At 36.8% G+C, this 6,000-nt stretch overlaps 1 protein-coding gene across 2 annotated transcripts in view; it reads left to right on the forward strand.

Annotated features, from left to right (window-relative positions):
- Nucleotides 1–3,306, forward strand: part of LOC133523848 (prolactin-releasing peptide receptor-like) — a 123,824-nt gene extending 120,518 nt beyond the window's left edge. For both annotated transcript variants that reach the window (XM_061859595.1, XM_061859596.1), the window contains one exon: nucleotides 2,245–3,306. The gene's annotated coding sequence lies outside the window, so the exon portion shown is untranslated. The remainder of the gene's footprint in view (nucleotides 1–2,244) is intronic.
- The last annotated feature ends 2,694 nt before the right edge of the window (nucleotides 3,307–6,000 follow it).

Here is a 6,000-nt window from a genome sequence, read left to right on the forward strand (position 1 = left end):
GTCAAAAAATCAGGATTCGAATACAAAAAAAAAAAAAAAACATGTTCACAATCTCAAAAACTCCGCTCTCTGTACCTTCGGCACCTTACGGCAATCTTATTCGCGTCAATAAAGATATAGTGTAGCAATATCAAATACTCACTAGCGCGGATATTTACGAGTATACGTTTTATACAGACGAGACTCAACAGCTATCTTGTTTCATCATCTTAATATTAGTTTCTGAGTTCTCTTTTTAACCGACTTCAAGATTTCAAAAGGAGGAGGTTCTCAATTCGGTTGTATGTTTTATTTTTAATGTTCGTTACTTCATAACTTCATACTCGTATCTGAACCGAGATTGAAAAAAAAAATGAATTTATATATATACAGACTAGTCCCGTTTTTGTCAAAACTCAGCGGGCAAGATGCCAATGGCTTCATGAGGAATCGAGAGAACTCTTCAAATGTGAAAGGCATACATAACTATATAGTGATTTTTGCATTTTCATCAACAAATCAAGCATTTACATTTAAAAAAGTGACATTTGATGATGTGGAACTGCTGATGATGAACATAACGGAACTCTTCAACGACGCCTAGTTCACATTTGGCAATTTGTTCTCTTCACATGTTTGTCAAGCAGTTAGCAAGCTTGATGATGGATTCCATGAGGAATTGAGGGTACTTCTCAACTCTTTTAATCATAATTATAGCCATTTTCATAATTATTATATTTTATCTAAAAATCAGGCAGTTGTTTTTATCTAAAAACCAGGCATCAAAATCAACAATAATCTTTCTTTCACCGGTCTCCCTCATTGAAGTCGTAGCCACTAGCTCTGAGAGCTCATGATAAGATATATAAGCTTAAAACCTGTAAACCAAAAAATTACTTCGTTGAGGTGATTATCACAGACGTACTCATAATGATCTTAAGTGCCATAAATGCTAATGGCACTTAAGTATTTTATGCCAATTTCCACCATTTTGAACATTTCCCAAAATACGAAAAAAAAATGAAAATACTGAACCTGCTCACAACATTTCGAGAGAATCGGTTGAGAATTGGGACATGTAGAGGAGAACAGCTGTACCCCTAGTGTAATTCGATGGCGTGACGTGACGTACACGTTTTGCGTTAAGTCTCATTTTGTATGGGATTTTGAGTTTCCAAAACGTCCCGTTTGGCGCGCTGTTTCTAAATCCCATACAAAAAGAGATTTCACGAAAACGCGTACGTCACGTCACGCTATCGAATAAATTTACACTAGGGACTCTGGACATATGAAACCAGATTGCTGAGTCAAAACAGACAACTTCGCTAATACTTCGGTCAACTATAAATGCGATAGGAACTCTGTCTGTCTGTCACCTTTCATTGCTCAAGAAGGGGCGGAAATTAGAAATCGGAATCAAAGCTCGGCCTCCCAGATATTATTAACTAAACATAGGTTAGTTAGCTTGGGTAAGGCAATAGGTACTAAGGATACCCAGACAAACCTAAGGTTACTTAATATCACCCGTAGGTACTTTAACTTTTATTGAATTATTCACCCGACCAAATAAGAGCGTTCTTTCCATTTGATTAGACGCCAAGACGACGAAATTCTTAAATAAAATTAGGCTACACAGTAACGTGTAGGTATATTAATGCATAATGTAAGATTTTAAAATAAACTAGATGCGTTGTTGAGACAATCATTAAAAGGATGATTCAATTTAGTGACTGATGTATCAATAGTCCTAGATGAAACAAAGCACTATAAATAACTTATTATAAACGTCGCTACGCTCGTGGTTCAAAAAAGGAATCTTGAGCGTTGCCAGGGTTTCAAGGCTAGAGTTATACAAGTATAGGTAGAACAAAATAAATCTTTATTGAAAAGATGATAAATATAGTATGCGGATACATTAATTAAATAAAATGAAATTATGTCTACTCATAAAATAAAACTACTAAAACTATAAAAATACCTAAATAAACCGTGGCCTCTTGGCAGGGTGCCCATCACGCAGGCAGCAGTGCCGTGCTGTATCGCGATGGCAAGCCTTTGCGCGACAAAGCTGCCTTTGCGAGGGTCTCCCGTTGCCTGCCTCAATCGCTTTCCAAGCTCCCTGTGGAGCCCACGCGCACCTTTGCCCCTCGGACCAAATGTGTAGTTTTGCGATATATATTATAATGTTATGACAATTTTAATATATTTTATATGTCGGCGCCTCACTTGTGACTTGTTACCTAATTCTTTTTTTTTCTGTTGCAGGTACCTACTACTTCTGGGCCCGTAAATACATAGTTAATTGTTAAAGTGCAAGGAAGCTTCGTCTAGAATTTTCATAATCGATGTAAATATCTAATGAAAGTAGAGAATTGTAGAAAAATTAAATTGAATTAAATTTTAACGCCAGTTAAACAATATGAATTCATTAAGTGCTATTTCTGCAGTTATAGGCAAGTCATATTGTATATGACATACTATTTATGATTTTTTTTATGAATACAAAAGTGTGAACAATTGTATTTTGGTAAAAAAAGTGGAAAAAATACTGCTTTGGCTTTCCAGAAGCCGTATGTTCAAGTCTCACCCAAGGCAGTAGTTTTTCTACTTTCAAATTTACTCTAAACTTAATAGTATCGTTCATATAGACTATTCTGTTTGTTAAAAGTGAATTTAATTGGGGTTAGTATCGTTTCGTCTAAAAAGCAGCTGGTCTATGTAGCATCTGGTCTAAAAAGCAGCTCGTCTATATTGCATCTGGTCTAAAAAACAGGTGGTCTAAAAACCAATTTGTCTAAAACGCCCATGGCAACTGGTCTAAAATGCTTTTCGCCTAAGAAGCAACTGGTCTAAAAATACCTCTCGTCTAAGACGCAACTTGTCTAAAACGCTATTCGTCTTTAATGCAAGTAGTCTACAATGCATTTTGTCTAAATTGTGTTTCTGACGTCACAGGCGTCCACAGGCTACAGAAACCGCTTATTGGGACGTGTTTCTCGCCTAGGGATAGTATTGTCTTTCTTTCATTCATCTAATGATTTGTTCACATGGACATGCTTAGCTTTATTAATTAGTTTGGTTCTAAACAATATTTTGTTAAAATACTTAATTGGATATAACATTAATTAAAGTTTTTATTTAATTTTCTAGATTTAAGCTAGTTAATATTTCTAGATTTAAGTAGTTAGTTTGCTGTACAGTGTACATATTTATTATCAATAAAGGCATTAATTAATAGTAATATCAATATCATCTGAAGTACGCTGTTAAAATCTTTTGGGTTCCTCAGGGCCTCGGTGTATAATAAATAATACCTACTGATTTTAATATGAAAAGTGTTTTTTTAGTGCGTAAGTTGAAACTTAGAAATAACTTTGACGGCCTGCGTAGCTTAGTTGGTAGTGACTCTGCCTGCTAAGCGGAGATCCCGGGTTCGAATCCCGGTGAGGGTATATATTTGTGTAAGTATCACAGATATTTGTACCTGAGTCATGGATGTTTTCTGTGTTTGTGTTCGTCAATATATATTATATACATCGTCGCCCGGTTGCAGCGTTAACCCATTCAGTGCCGAAGACGCGAATTCGCGTCCTGTCTATGCCTAAACGTGATACCGAGGACGCGAATTCGCGTCGTCGCGTGGAAGGAGGCGGCACTGTGATGATTAAAAATATGAAGCGTCGGCAATGAATGGGTTAACGCTGCTCAGAAGTATTTGCGACTGATGGCGACTGTAGTAAGGTAAATAAGAATAATACGCCAGGCTGTAGGTGAAAATAACATTTTATTCTTAATTAAACTATTGGACTAAAATGCTTGTTATCAAAGAGAAAATGCGTTTTTTAAACTAAAGAATGCTTCTTATTAAACTAAAAACTTTCTTGCTCCTAATGTGGCATTTCTCATATTCTTGCATCACCTATCCCGTTCCTATCGTTTGTATATTTTTAAATACTTTTTCACTTCTGTAACCTTCTCCAGAAAGTCAAATGGCGTAATCAAACCCTCCTCCAACGCAGTCAACAGCTTAGTATATTCAGTGTCGAATTTTATATCAACCTTTTTTCTGTTGTTGACGTTGAAAATGTTTTTACACAGTTTAATGTCTTGGATTTTGGATTCTTCGCGTATTTTTTGCAAGAAATAAACAAATGTGGGCTTTCGGGCCACTCGACTATTCAATCTTCTATGCCAAGCTTCGACACTGTTCGTCGTGCGATGTCTTTCCTTGGCACAGCTTATCATGGGTAATGAAAGCCATTGCTTGTTTACATACCAATGGAAATCCCGCATTTCGTCCGTATCAGGTGTTATTTGTATAATATTAATCCAAGCGTCGGCTATACAAGCGGTGGGAATCAATGGTAAATTCGCGGTCAATCTGACAGCGTGGCGTCCTTCCTTTGTTGATGTGAGATTCATTTCTTCACCCTTATCCCATACATTTTTGTTAAAATGGAAGTAGCATCCAGTCAACTTAGCTTGAGGGAATACCATTCTGAACGCTTTGTATTGGCCTACTTCGTAGTCACATTTGAAAAAGTCTATGTCAAGCGATAATTCTCTTTTAAGTGCCTCAAACAATCTGATATATGTTCTTTTTGTTTTGTCAGGGAGGAGGGCATAGACAACTGGAACAATATTCGTATGGTTTTCGTTACTTCCAATATCCAATTGTAACGTGAAAAGTTGTTTGAAGGGTTTGGGAACTCTTTTGAAGGTGGAGTCTCCGAAAAACTGTTTGCCCTTAATGTTTTTTTATTGTATTTTGACTTTTTTTGGTACAAAATACTAATATTTTGTCATTATTGTCTCCATCACACCATACCAAAAAGTCTGTGGCCAAAATTTCAGGTACTTCGACGTCATTTAAATTTAGGGGGTTGGTTTTTTGTAAATTTAGAAATTTTCTTCGTTTTCTATTTAGTGTATCTTTTTTCGACACATACATATCCATTTCTATTATTTTTCTTTTTGACTTTTCATGTAAATTCAATTTAGTTATTTGTTCTTCAAAAATCTGTTTAACGGGGGCATAATTCTTACATACTTCTTTTTTACAGGAATCAATTATCAAATCTACTTCATTTCTAAATTTGTTTCTTCGGCAGGAATGTGGAGTTGGGGGTGTCCTCACATTGTTTCGCTGCGGGCCTAATTTTATAGATGCACTACAGTCGGCACGGTTTACGCAACGCCATAGTGTAGTGCTGTCTTTATTAGTTTTATTCAAATTGTATCTATAGCCGTCATGTAATAGCGATTTACCTCCTCTCTGGCTCTCTATAAATACCAGTTCCTGCTGTGTATGCTCTCCACTACTCGGTCCGGGATTCATAATTTATGTTAACTATTTCACATAACCATAAAATAATATTGCATTATCGCAGGAAAACAGCACATAATAGAATGTAGTTGTCATTAATCTAATCAAATACGGAATCAGTATGTAGTCTAAAGTGGCCAGTATGTTTCCGATGTAAAGGAGTTTCAATATGAATTGCAAACAGATTGATTTATTGGATACAGAGTGGACTTGGTTACTTTAAGACTGCTTGCTAATTACATCATCAGCGTTTTAAAACACTTAGTAATTATAAAATGTACTTTTTGTCGAGCACTAGTGGCGTGGCAGTAGTACGCTAGACTTTCAATCCGGAGGCCTCGGGTTCAAACCTAGTTTCTAACTTTTCGGAGCTTATGTACGAAATATCATTGATACTTACCAGTTGCTTTTCGGTGAAGGAAAACATCGTGAGGAAACCTGCATACTTCTGCGAAGAAATTCAAAGGTGTATGTGAAGTCCCCAATCCGCTCTGGGCAAGCGTGGGGACTATTGCCCAAACCCTCTCATGCATGAGAGGAGGCCTGTGCCCACTTGCCCAGCAGTGGGACGTAGGTATATAGGCTGAGCAGGAGGAGGTACTTTTAGAACAGTGGCTATTTAGACCAGTTGCTACATAGACGAGCTGCTTTTTAGACCAGATGCTACATAGACGAGCTGCTTTTTAGACAACATG

This window comes from Cydia pomonella, chromosome 12 (assembly GCF_033807575.1).
Source record: "Cydia pomonella isolate Wapato2018A chromosome 12, ilCydPomo1, whole genome shotgun sequence".
NCBI classification, from domain to species: Eukaryota; Metazoa; Arthropoda; class Insecta; order Lepidoptera; family Tortricidae; genus Cydia; species Cydia pomonella.